Source organism: Mustela nivalis (assembly GCF_964662115.1).
Source record: "Mustela nivalis genome assembly, chromosome: 9".
Classification (NCBI taxonomy): domain Eukaryota; kingdom Metazoa; phylum Chordata; class Mammalia; order Carnivora; family Mustelidae; genus Mustela; species Mustela nivalis.
In genome coordinates, this window is record NC_139028.1 from 92,991,848 (window position 1) to 93,005,820 (window position 13,973).

The following is a 13,973-nucleotide window of genomic DNA, read 5'->3' on the forward strand; positions in this document are numbered from 1 at the left end:
AAGGAACTATTTTTAAAAGAGGGGCCTGCTTTCTGCAGTCCTTTCCAATTTCTGTTCTCCCCTATCCATCCTCATGACCACCTCTCAATCATCATCTTTGAAAACTTCCTTCTGTGAACTTCCTCAGCCAGTTCTATATCCAGCTGTCCGGGTTTCTCTTTATTTTCAAGTGGATAGAAAAGAAAAGGACATCTAGCCACTCCCCTTCACAGCTGTTATGTCCAAGTGCTCCCTGCTTTCCAAGAGCTTTCCTGGTCTGCTGCAGACACCCTCACTCTGGTTCTTTAGCCACTCTAGGATTTGTTTCAAGAGGGCTATTCCAGGTTTGATCTGTCCCCAGATTCCTTTCAGGGTCATGGATAGTCTTACAAGTCTCACAGTTAGGGATGGTTTTCTTTTTCTAGAGATTTTCAATAAACAGTCTGAGATAGGTGATTGTTTTCTATTTTATTTTAGAATTTCATACAATCTTTCCTTTTATTACTGTTGTAGTCCACACTTGGATATACCTCTGTGTTCTCAGACAGGAATGGGAGAGGCCCAGAGCAACCAGCCCTTGAATGTAATAGCCCTCCAATATTGCCCTGAGTTCATGGAATAGGAGGTATTCTCTTCCATTTGAAATAATGATGTAATTCCAGTAAGCTGAGAGTTTAAGATGCAATTTTTCCTACAATTGTAAATCTTTTGTGTCTCCTGAGGTTTGTCTTTAAATTAGCACTGCGTGAAAAAAAAAGAAATGGGGCAAGAGACTCTTTCATATCGATATTTTGTAGATTCTGGCCTAGCAGAATGGAATTCTCCAGCAGAACCTCTCAAAGTTTTATATTGAGACCATGATGCCAAGAACTGATTCCATAGCCAGTGTTCATTCAATACTAGTACAGCCGAGGAGTGGGAGAAATGAACCTCTGACTTCCCTAGAAATGTTACGTGTTGTACTTAAGAATAAAAATAACGTGGCCCGTTAACCTTTATGTAATAGGTATGCCTTTCTATAAATCACTGTTGTTGAGTTTTCAAAGAATAGCGCATTGTTCATGCATGTACAGCGACCATTGTTACTTTGATTTGTCACAGCACACCCTTCCCCTGATTTTTGTATACTTACTGATGGACCAGTAGTAATGAGGAAAGCATGATATGTATATTGCCCTGTTGAAAGTACTTATTGGAAAAATACCAAAAGGCTACTATTAAAAGGCTAAAGGAAATGGACTCGAGAGTCTCTGATTTAAAGAGAATGGAAGCCTTGGAGGGGCAGAGCTGTGGTGATCTGGCTGTCTCAGTAATTTAGAACCACAAGGTTAAAAGTCTGTGAAGTGTCTGAAACCTTACTCTCATTTTCTCTTAAAAAAAAAAAAAATCACATGGACTTCTACCACTTGAGGGTCAGTTTTCTTTGGGAGAAAGTTTAATTTTCTCTAGCAAATGTATGGTCTACATAGCTCAGACTAAATAAGACATCTTGAAGCGTTAGTTCTTTAAAAACCAAGTACTACTGGACTCCCACGCAGAGAGAGAAGAGTAAACATACTCACCTCCATTCTCTCATGCAAACCTCTGAAAAGACAATAAAGAGATATCCCAAAAAGGTGTAAACCAGGGGGATCAAAAAGAATGGAAGAAGAGACAATAGGAACAAAAATTTGAAGCTGGAGAGTGACAGTTCATTGGTAACAGCAAATCTGGAGAAGCTGAATCCTAAGCCAGCAGGGGGGAAGTGAGGACGGGTCAATTTCATGTGTGATGCAGAACCCCCATGAAAGGCTCAGAAATTGGCAGCATTAGCTACCTCTGAGATGTGCTGAAGAAGATGGGGTTAAAAATAGGAGGATGGCTTTGAGGTCTATTTAAGATGCAGTTAGAACTCCAGATCTCCCTCTTCACTCCAAGTAGTTAAAAGTCTGTTCTTTCTGAATCTCAACCAATGACCAGAAATCCATTCTCTGAAGAGGGCAAAGCGAAGGTCTATGAGAGGCAACAAGGTATATCCCATTGACATTAGAAATAGCATCCTGAGAAGTGAAAACATACATAAGGAATGTTGAGACTCCCTTGCCTTCTCCCCCCAAGCCTGACTTCCAGAGTGCCAGCAGCCAAGCATGTATCCATCAGGCAGAAGTTCAGTCTTTCTGGGGAGTCTGATAAGATTGAGAGAAAACTCTGAAGATACTAACATGAGAGTTCTGCCAAGGAAATGGCCCAGCAAACCAACCTGTCATGAAGATCACATCTCAACCCCCACCAGGGACACAGAGCTCTTAGCTTCCTTTGGCTCCCTCTTACACATCAGAAGTGGAGATGATTTACAGAGAGGAAAACTTTAAAAAAACATCATAAATAACCACCTTAAGATAAGAGGAGATCATATATCAATGAAACAAGAACACAACGTTAATATGAAAAGGAACATTGAACGAACACCTACAAAAAAGGAGCTCTTTAAAATTTAAACTCTAGGGGTGCCAGGCTAGTTCAGTCGGTTAAGTGTCTGTCTTCAGGGTCCTGGGATGGAGCCCCTGCATCAGGTCCCCTGCTAAGCAGGGAGTCTGCTTCTTCCTCTATCTCCCTCCCTCCATGCTCATGCTCTCTGTCTCTCAGAAATAAATACAATCCTTTAAAAATAAATAAAATAAAATTTAAACTCCAAACCGCAAATTGAAAAATAAACTCAATAGAAGATTTGGAAAAATAATATTAAAGAAATATCCCAGAAAAGAGAGAAGGAAGCAGAGGAGAAAAGATAAAAGTAGGGAACCATTCTAGGAAATCTACCTTGTGAATAATAGGAGTTGCAGGAAGAGCAAATGAAGAGGAAGGATTCATTTAAGAATAAATCAAGAAGGTTTCCCAGAACTGAAGAACACAAATATCTAGACTAAAACAACCAGGTGAGTGCTTGACACAACGAGTGAAAACGGACCCACATTAAAGCACATCATCTTAAAAATTCATCACAACCGAGGCAAAGAGATCTTTTAATATAACTCTGGAGAGGGAAGATTGATAATACAGAGGATTAAGAATCAGAATAGAATGAGATTTCTCAAGAGCCACATAGAAGGCCATGAAACAGTGCCCTCAAATTTGTGAGAGAAATAGTTCCCAGTTGGAACTTGAATTTAGCTAAACCACAAATTAAGAGAAAGGGCAGCATGAAGGCATTTCAAATATGCATTGTCTCCAAACCTATCCACCCGTTTTCAGGCAATTCCCACAGGATGTACTCCATCAAAACAAGGGAGTTAACTGAGAAAGAGGAGGGCATGGGACTCAGAGCAAAGTAAAGGGAATTCCTACAATGATGACAAGGGGAGATCCCAAGATGGCAGCTGCACAGGGACCAATCCGTCCAAACTGAAGTACTGACAGTAAATGAATAGAGCTCTATTAAGAAGAAAATTAAATTTTTGGTTCTAGCAGTTAGCTACCGATGCATTAAAAACCACTCCAAAAATGCAGTAACTTAAAACAACAAACATTTATTATTTCTCAGGAGTGTCCCCATAGACTGGGTGCTCCTGCTGACCCAGGAAGAGCTCAGCTGGCTGTGATTATACTCACACATGTGTCTGTGGTTAACAACAGGTCAACTAGAATCTCTGATGGCTTCATCTGGCATGGCTGGGAAGATAGGAGGGTGGTCTCTGCCTGTGTGTCCCTCACATGCCCCCAGCTGCCTGATCGAGCCTTGGCGGCAATCCAAGTGACAATAGATGTCCATAAGGCTTCTTGAGACCTAAACCAGGAACTGGATCTCCATCAATCCACCATGTTTTACTGACCAGACAGAGCATAAGGGCAGCCCAGACTTGAAAGGTGGGAAAGAGGTTTCACCTCTGAATGGGAGGAGCTGCAAAGTGACATTGCAAAAAGTGTGGTTACAAGGAGCCAATGATCGGGGTCATTAGTGTAATAGGTCCTTGAGTGATATGTTGAAAGTTGCTTTGGTGCTTGGAGGCACCTCTCATGTTTACGCGTAAGTACACGCACTCTCTCAGCCATGTTGGCTAGAGCATTAATTTAGAAAACTGTAAACAACTTCATAAATGCCGTGTTTACTGGAAAAGGAAGAAGCAGCGTCCTGTGTGAATCTACATTCATGAGATTATCCAATACAGTAGAAGGAGCATGGGCTTCGAAATCAGACAAACCTGGGTTTTAAGACTGACTCTGTCGGCTAACTTCAACCCTGTCCACACATCCTAAATACTTGGAGCCTTCATTTTCTTATCTGTAAAAGAAGGACCATGAAAATTCCACAGGGCCACTCTGAGGATTAAATGAGGTCATAACACCTGGCAGGGTCTGGCCTCCATCAGGTCCTCGAAAATACTGATTCCTAAGTGAGTATCAATTCATGTCCCTTATGCACACAGTAGGCACTTACCCTCTCTCTTCACCATCCTCTCTGGTTTCCAGAGCTCTAATCAGCTTTTAAGCTCTTAACTCAGGATGCTTGGAACCAGAATATTTTGGGCTCCAAGGCTCTTCTATTTTCACAGCAAGGTCTTCTGCTTCCAAAGCCAGGCTAAAGAGCAAGGAGTCTAGCAAGCAAGAGTAGCAGGCATCCCTTGATGAAATCTTGGCCATTCAAGCTGTGGCTGTGGATTAACCAAATTGGTGGTTCCACCCACAGCTTGGATCAAGATTTCCAGAAAGTTGCCTCACCACATCCCTCCGCAGGCCAAGTCCCTTCCTCTCCCAGTGCCACCCCTTTACCTTGTCCGGGGTCATCAACACACGTCTTACTGTGCCACCTAATTAATTGGGTCCTGGGTCTGTCTTTTCCACAAGGGAGCAAGCTTGAGGGCAGGATCCGGCTCTGGATCTTGAGTACACATCAGAAGGCCGAGATCAATAATGGCCCCAACAGCCCTCTACGGAGTGCTTACATATTCCTGGAGTCATACTCCTCTGAGTCGTTCCTATTAACCCATGAAGGAGAATTCGTGTCCTATTTTTAACAGGTGAGGCACCTGGGGGTGAAAAGGAGTTAATTATTGCCCCTAAGATACGCACGTAGAAAGGGGTAGAGCCTGGAACGGAGCTCAGCTCTGTCCAGAGCCTCTGACCTCCTGTGCTTTGCTGCCCGTAATCTAAAGTTTGGTAAATTGAACTTGTCCAAGTTAAGAGGTCAGCTCTGAAGGCTGCAAACCAGGTCAGCGTGCCCTCATTCTCTGGGTCTGGTGGGACTGAAGGAGGCTTCCAGAAACCACAGGAAGGGCTTGGGAATGAGTAGGTGAAGGTACACTCACCATTTAGGCCACATTGGTGATAGAATTAACTTCGGAAACTGTAAACAACCTCATAGATGCTGTGTTTATTGGAAGGGAGAGAAGCAGGTCCTATGTCAATATGATTTCTGCCATGCTGCCTGGCAAAAGGTCAGGGGAGCAGGAAGTCTGGCTGAGCCGTCCTTCTTTCTCAATAACCAGCTCTACAGCCTCCAGCCCCATTTCTTGCCTGTGTTGACATCTGGGCTTCAACACCGGTAGCTTGCCCGTCAGGGCTCCCCATAACCCGCCCCCTCAACCTACGCCCTCAGGCTTCCAGACTGTTTGCCTCATCATGTGATGACCACTGTTTTCCAGAAGTCTAGTCCAAACCACTTCCTCTTTCCTCACTCCCTACAGAAGAATGGCAAGAACCTCAGGAAAGGCAGCTCAAGTTGAATTAGAAAATGGCTGTCTTTAAAAGAAAATTCTGAGTACAAATCTAACCCTACCCCTTACTCCCTATGTGCCCTTACATGAGTTTTTGAATGGCTCTGAGCCTCGGTTTCCTCATCTATAAAATGGGAACCGCCATTACTACCAGAAAGACAGATGATCGATTAAATGAGTTCATATATGTCAAAATGCGTGGGGTACAGCAGATGTACACGGGTTTTTTCCCCCTTTTTCCTCCCATCTTCAACGTTTTTTTTTCAGCTTTTGGATGAGGAGAGAGAGGAGATGGGGTCGGAATTCTAGGGGCCTCACTCCCGAGACCTAGCCCACACTGGGAACCCTCCTATGGAGAAGTGGAGAGACAGGTTTTCAGCTGTAAAGGCTTACAGGCAATTCAAACTTCAAGCGAGGTTACTAGAGTTCAAAAAGAACGGTACCTTTTATTTTCTCCTCCTCCAAGGATTCTTTAAATCTCATTAAGGAATGAAGAAAGAAAAGGCAGGAAAAGCTATCGGAAGGACAAGAATAGAAGTAAGAGGAATACAAAAAGTTCAAGACCTGAACAAAGGTAGTAAAAGCAAGTTAGTGCTCATTTAATCAGGCCTTTCTGTATTCGGCAGAGAGAGAATCCTCCATGAGTCCCAATACGGACAGCGTCTCTCTTCTAATTCCCAGTGAGGCTGGCTGGCTACTGAGTCCAGTGCAGGTTGGGTTGGCCACACTTGGCCTGCCTGCTGTTCCACCCCCTTAAGCCAGTCTCCCTGGGTGCCGGGACCCAGCATCTGCATCACCCACATGGTCTAGCCTAGGGGGCAGAGTTACTGGACTCTGTCTCAGGGCAGCACCGAGCTGGGACATCTCTCAAGAGGACATCTCTCAACTCCCTGACCCTCTGTTGTAGATCACTTTCTCCTCCGGCACAATTTCGAGCGTTATGTAAAACCCAATCAAGAAAAGTTCTGCATGTTCACCTGGCAAGCCAAGGATGGGATCAATGGCAATTTTCCCATCGAGGTTCATGTCCTTTGAGAAATTGTTCTTTCCCTGTTATTTAACCAGCTTGTTGGCCTTCTCTGGCCCGTTGATAATGTGCCCCCTAGTGGACATTCCAGAACATTCCTCCGGTCCATGAAGAAGTTGGATCCTGCCACCTGACTTTGGTCCTTGGCTCCTCCAAGTAAAACCCGAAAGAAGAAGCTGAAGGATGTCCTTGCACTAAAATCTTAGTGTAGAGTGGGAGTGGACTGGGTTGCCTTTATGGTGGGACAAAGGATCAGGGTACACGGGTGGTCCATATTTTCTCTTTTTAATCAATACCTTGTGGTTTTTGTTTTTGTTTTTTTAAGATTTTATTTATTTGAGAGGGACAGTGAGAGAGAGCATGAGAGGGGAGAAAGTCAGAGGGAGGAGCAGACTCCCCGTGGAGCTGGGAGCCTGGTGCTGGTCTCCATCCCAGGACCCCAGGATCATGACCTGATCGCTCAACCAACTGAGCCACCCAGGTGCCCAATACCTTGTGTTTTGAAAAGGATTCAAAAGATCATAAAGAGAAGGAAATATTAATTACCAGCCCTTTAATCGTAATACCAAATACCTTCTACGTGCTGAAAACCATGATGTGTACTGGGCTATACACCTTCGCCTGAGAGACACAAACAAGTGTTGTAGTACCTTCCACGATGGGGCGGAGAGGGGGCATGGGGATGGAGAAGAGGGTGGCCATCTGCGATAGTGGACATTGACTAGACACTTGTTACCTTCCAGAGACTGTTTAAAACCTGCTGAGCTCAGTAACCCAATTAATTGATTTAACCTCTCTGTGGTTAAAGAGATGATAGAACACAGTCCATAGAGTTAACAAACTAAACTAATCAACATCTTGGGCATTAGAGCAAAGCCTAACCCAGAGCGCTCCATAAGCATGTGCTACAATTGGAAAACTAAAACAAGACTCAGGAGATCCACATGGAATAAAGTACTTTATTATCTTTATTTGACAGATGGGGAAGCTAAGACACAGAGAGTATAGTCACTCAGGAAGTTGGTAGGATGCCAACATGAACAGCACAGAGCCGGGGCTGCCTCTGAGCCCCTACACCATACTGCTTCTGCTCCAACACACCGATCCTTTTAACAGGAATGATTATCGTGACAGCTCCTAGAGAGGGCTGGCTTCAGTGTTGATGAGTTTCAAATGAGTTTCAAAATCATCTGGGACTTCAAAACGGATTTTAAACCATTTTGAAGTCCCAGATGATTTTGGTTCTAAACGCAGCACATATTAAGCTATTTGGTGTTTGGGGATGAGTTCAACTCTATACCAGATTTTGTCTCTATTTGATTTGGAATTATCCCTTTGGCTAAATGGATTCACTAGAGGAATCCAGGGCTACTCAAAGAAGAGATTGGATTATTTGGAGCCTCTTATTTTTCCTTAAAAAGAATTTAACATAAAAAATACAAAGTAAGGGGCACCTGGGTGGCTCAGTCAGTTGAGCACCAGCTCTTGACTTTGGCTCAGGTCATGATCTCAGAGTCATGGGATCAAGCACTGAGTCAGGCTGCAAGCTGGACTAGGAGTCTGCTTGAAGATTCTCTCTCTCCCTCTCCCCCAGTTCAAGCTTGCTCTCTCTCTTCCTCTCTCATCTCTCTGAAATAAATAAATAAATCTTTTAAAAAATACAAAATGAGGGACGCCTGGGTGACTCAGTTGTTTAAGTATCTGCCTTTGGCTCAGGTCATGATCTCAGGGTCCTGGGATCAAGTTCTGAGTTGGGCTCCTGCTAAGCCAGGAGTCTGCTTCTCTCTCTCCCTCTGCCTGCTGCTCCCCCAGCTTGTGTGCGTTCTCTCTCTATCTCTGGCAAATAAATAAATAAATAAAATCTTTTAAAAAGTACAAAATGAATGATCTACTCCATTTCTAGAAAAAGGTAAATAGACAGCCAAACATCTATTTTCTGTAAAATTCTTTATCCTGAAATTTTAAGCTGGAAATATTTTCTCTCCCAAAAAGTATCCTCTAAGTTTGGTAACTAGCTACACAAGTGAGTTGAATTTCAAGACATATCAGTACAATTGGATAAACTAATTTCTTCCTGCTCCTAGAATTTAGGGAAACATGATTTGAATAAGATGTTCTTTGTTGTCCAGTAAGAGTAAGGTGTCTGGTAAATTACACTAGTGGTAAGGCAGGTGCAAATATTCCTCAGGCATATTAAGTCCAGGGTATTCATTCTGCTAAGAGAACTGTCAAGATGAATGGAGAAACTGGTATTTGTTATTTAGGTCAGGACAGGGGTTTCTGAAGGAAATCAAGCCCGGAAGTGATGAGATATGTTTGATTTTGGGTAATCGAGGGGAAATCCAGCCACCACCCAGGGTGGCAATTTCTCGCCAAGTTTTTCCTTCCATTCCTCCAGATTTCAGAGACAAAGGCTCATTTCTGGAGAATGCAGAGGACATGGAGACAGAGCCCACCATTCCCTGTGGCACAATTATAGCTTGCAGGAGAAAATCAATTGACATCCAACAGGGAAGGTTGGGAACGCTGAGAGAATTAGACCTGAAAGGGGCAGAGATTTGATTTTTTCTGTGGGCAGAGCTGTCAGGTACCAGAAGAAAGGATTGTGGGGATATCAGAAATAGATGGGGTTCATGGCGGAGAGATAAGGAACAGGAATGAAGAGAGATAAAGAGAAAATCTTAGAAAGTTGCATTTCATATTGCCCACCCCAGAATGAAATTCTATCTCTCTCTCTCTCTCTCAGACACACACACACACACACACACACACACACACACACTGGCTTATATGGTTTGGGAATAAGGATGGTAGATCAGTTCTCCTGAAATCAATATTACACTATATGTAAACTAACTAGAATTTAAACTAAAATATGAAACAAGAAAACAGGAAGGTAGATCAAGTCCACAATATTTCATCTCCCTCTCCCCACTCCATTCTTACAATTGTGTAAGACTTTCAGATAATCGGGAGCTGGTTGTATAACCCTCTTAGTAAGCCTCGTGTTTCCAGCAGTGGCCTCTGCACCTAGAGGAGCGCTCTGGCATACAGTAGGTGCATAATGATATATGCTGATTAAAGACCCACATGAATCATAGAAAGAGGCACATCTTATATGAAAGAAAAAGAGGAACCAGATTCACTGGTTATATTTTGGAAGCTTTTCCAGAATATCTGCCTAAGAAAATGATATCTGATTACTTCCAAACCAAGTCACAACCTAGCATTAAGCTGGGATTAGCAACCAGGCAGGCTGCTAAAGGGTTAGCATGATGTCACCAAGATGTCAAAGGGAAGCTGGCCAGCTAGTGGGCGACGGTGCACCTTAGAGTTTCTTCCACGATGCCCTATCTAAACAAGGGATCTATTCGAGTCAGTGTAGTGGGGCTTGGCCCCGTCCGCTGGGAGGGGGTGCAGCATGCACAATGGCTCCATTCGAGAACGAATCTTCCATCTCAGACTTTCAGGTTGAGTCAACATTTATGTGTATTTCTTCCTAAGACTCATTTATGTCTCTTTTTCATTTATGTATATTCCTTCCTAAGACTCATTCAAATGATAGCCAATGTATTGGAAGAGTATAGATCTACAAACACAAAAAGCATGGAAAGAAAGCACATTAATAGAAAAAGAGAGTTCAGCAGATTTGGGAAGATGGCTCATAAATGGTGGCAGGATTCCTGGTCTCGCCAGTGTGGAAAGCTGGAAGCCTGTGGGGGTGCCGAGGGAGTGTCTCTGAGAGGAGTTTCCGCAGAACCCATGTCCCATAGGAGACGCCTGGGTCCTGACTAAGCAAGTGGACAGAGTGGCACTGAGGAACACAAAAGCATGATTTGAACTTGAGCTAGACGAGCTTGGTGAAAAGGACCCCCAGGACTTGTAATCTTGAGTACACAGCACGCAGATAAGTGAGAAGTGGAGACAGGTTCACAGCTGTGGGAACGTGGCAGCTGTGTCCGGTAGTGGAGCTGGGCAAGGGAAGCCTTGATGGCAGTGTCCTTATAAACTTAATCTGCCTCCTAGCCTCTAAATACCAAGAGAAAAATAGAGGTGGGATATCTTTCCCTTCCCGATACCCAACAACTGAATAGATACTATGCCTGAGGGCCCCTTACTTAACATATTTGGGCCTCAGTTTCTTCATCTGTGAAATGCAGTCAGTGGGTCCCCCACTAGGCAGCGTGAGCTTTTCCCCACAGCAAGACTCCAGCTGGACCAAGGAAAAAGTCCATCTTCCTGACTCATCTCTTCAGATAACAGCTGGACACCCATTCCGTGGGGGCAGAAATAAAGATAATGTATCAGTTTGGGTTATTTTTTTTTTTTCATCATTTAGCTTTCAGTAACACAGCTGTTTAGAAAGAAAAAAACCCTCACCCCTAATTTGAAATTGGTGCAGAAAAGAGAATTTCTTTCTTTCTTTCTTTCTTTTTCTTTTCTTTTTTTTGGAAAAGAGTAATTTCTAAACTCTCCACACCTTGACCTTAGAAAAATGACACTTTTTTTTTTAAAGATTTATTTATTTGACAGAGAGAAATCACAAGTAGACAGAGAGGCAGCCAGAGAGAGAGAGAGAGGGAAGCAAGCTCCCTGCTGAGCAGAGAGCCCGATGCGGGACTCGATCCCAGGACCCTGAGATCATGACCTGAGCCGAAGGCAGCGGCTTAATCCACTGAGCCACCCAGGCGCCCGAAAAATGACACTCTTAGATTGTGTCAGCCGAGACGACTTTGATGTGTGTTGTCTTTTCCTGCAGCCTGCCTTCAGAAGCCTCTCTGGTGACTGAGTTCCCTTTCCTCAGGACGGACCATCATATATCCTTTCCATTGGCATCATCAGGTAGTAACTGGCTCATAAGGAGGGTTTAATTTTGCCTCCAAATGAGGCTGCCACAAAGAGAAAACATCTAAGCCGAAACCCCAGAATAGGAGATACGTTTCTCTAATATATCAGGTGATTGTTTGCAGTACAGACAACTGCAAATTTTCTGTGGCCACAGATGACAAAGTTGAACTCTCCCTCCTGCTATGTGGCCATCACAGGTCCTGACACTCAGAGACCCCAAATGGGTCAGTGTGCTGTCACAACCTCAAATATTTTCATTACTTAGAGATTCTAGAAATGTGAACATTTGTAGAGCCGAAAAAGACAACTACTTCTGAAATCCAAAAATTAAAGATAAAATAGACATGTTATGCCCTAACTCAGTCTCAGAAACAAAATCGATTTGAGGACATGGTCATCCTATCTATTGCTAAAACCACTGCAGGAGCTAATGGGGCCATCCAGCATATCCTTTTATTCTTAAAAAAAAAAAAAAAAAGGCTCAGAGAACAAGAAATCTAATGACAGGGCTCTCTGACTCAAGCCTGATTGGCTCAAGGTCCCCACAATTACGAGAAAAGGATGTGTTTCTAGGAGGGCTAAGGGTGTGGCTCTTGGCATGTGAGGCTGAGTAGTGTCAAACTTATAAAGCTCATGAAGATTTTAAGAGTCAAGTTGCCCAAGACACTGTGGACTTCAACTAGAAAACTCTGTACCTAATGGAGAATTAAAAGGAGCCCTGAACCTTAACTTTCTATGAACAGAAAGCAGACGCTGTTGCTGCAAGAGACATTATTCCTATCTGCTCTCCTCACATGAGGCAACTGAGTGTGACGGAGAAGGAGGGGCTTCTGAGGGTGGAATGAAATGTCATGGTGGGTGGGGGGAAGGGGGGAGTTGGGGAAGCCCTCCCAGGGAGCCAGATTAGGACCTAATCAAGAAATGTCCCTTATGCGAAGGGGGCCCTCTAATGTCTGCCCACCAGGATTTCTGAATGCCATGACTCAGTGACTCAATCTTTCATTTGTCCCCTTTCCAGATGGGAGTATGTTATGGTAATTAAACTGTCCCCATTCGACCACTGGAACATCTGTATGTGAAGGATGGAGGGGAGGGGCGGGGTGGGGCTGCAGAGAACTTGCATTTTGTTTTCACCAATTTCTGGGGCAACAAGAGCCACCTCTAAACTGTATATAGTAACTTCCACGTGACACTCTGAGATCCTGGACTTTGAGCTTGATGCCGTGAATGGATGAGACTTTGTGTAGGCCCCCTTGGGGGAGGGGCTCTGAGTACATTTTGCACGAAGTATTGGGTGACTGGAGACTATGGTAACATATTGGCACAAGTGTTTCTGGATCTCCTCCATCCTGAGAATGGAGGGAGGCAGGATTGCATTTCACTCTCCCTGGAAGCTGCACGGGACCATGTGGCTCATTCTGGCCAATGAGTTGTGAGCTGAGGTGACCTTTAACTGTGTGAGAACCTCCCTTGAGCTGTCTTTCCCTCCGGCATGGCAACAAACCTCTTTAAGGTCATAGCTGGTTTATCAATGTAGGGTTCCTGGGAAAGTACATGGAGGAGAATGACCCCTGCAGACCCATGGTGCAACTATGCTGTGAGCCCATAATAAGCTCATCTTGCTGATACCATTGCCCTACAACTCATCCTGACCCATACAATCAAGAATGGCACTGAGAAGACATACAGGAATCTCTCCCTCTTCCCAGTTTCTTTGCAGTCATTGATAATCAATGTCATTCTTTCCTAGCGAGCACACTCCAGGAAGAGTCTCCCTCACTCTCAGCTGATTGGAGTTCACACTCAAGATGGCGTTCACTGTCCTGTAGATTTAGCAAACACTTTAAGGAAGAGAATAATCTGTTCTGACCAGCTGGGCCAACTCGTATGGATGTAGCTTGGGGCTCCGGGCATCCTTGGAGACCTCCTCTTTTCTAAATGTGGGTTTCATGACTGCAGAGGGCAACTAAGTAGGTGATGCAGGACCATACAGGATGACAAGCATGGCCAATCTCATTTGAATGCATGACTGGGCTTCAAGATTAGACACCAAGGAGTACTATGCGGAGCATAGAGATTCAAACACCATAAAACATCTATAACATAGCAGTAGACTCTGTTGAGTTATTTGAGAAAACAGAACCAGTATATGAAAGGCATTGGAACTAGAAATACCTCCAGGACAGCTTTTTCTTTAGATGTATGTTTCTGAACATCAGTGGTATTATCCGTAAAATGAGGGGGAGGGGGATGTTGATAACACCTACCCACCTCACAGAATTGTTGTGGGAACCATATGAGCTGAGGTACACAGGAGCCTGCCACACGGTAGGCATGCGTGGGATGAAAGTTTTAGATGACGCTGTTGGTTCTCGACTCAGATCCCTTTCTTGGGTTGGTGCATCCATCCCCTAACTGCTGTGTTGACA

The 13,973-nt window shown here is 44.0% G+C and overlaps 1 long non-coding RNA gene across 1 annotated transcript; it reads left to right on the top strand.

The window, feature by feature from the left end:
• Positions 1–1,218, top strand: LOC309840809. The gene is made up of 2 exons (XR_014298809.1): positions 1–488; positions 537–1,218. It is a non-coding gene; the product is annotated as an uncharacterized lncRNA (long non-coding RNA).
• Positions 1,219–13,973: the final 12,755 nt, after the last annotated feature.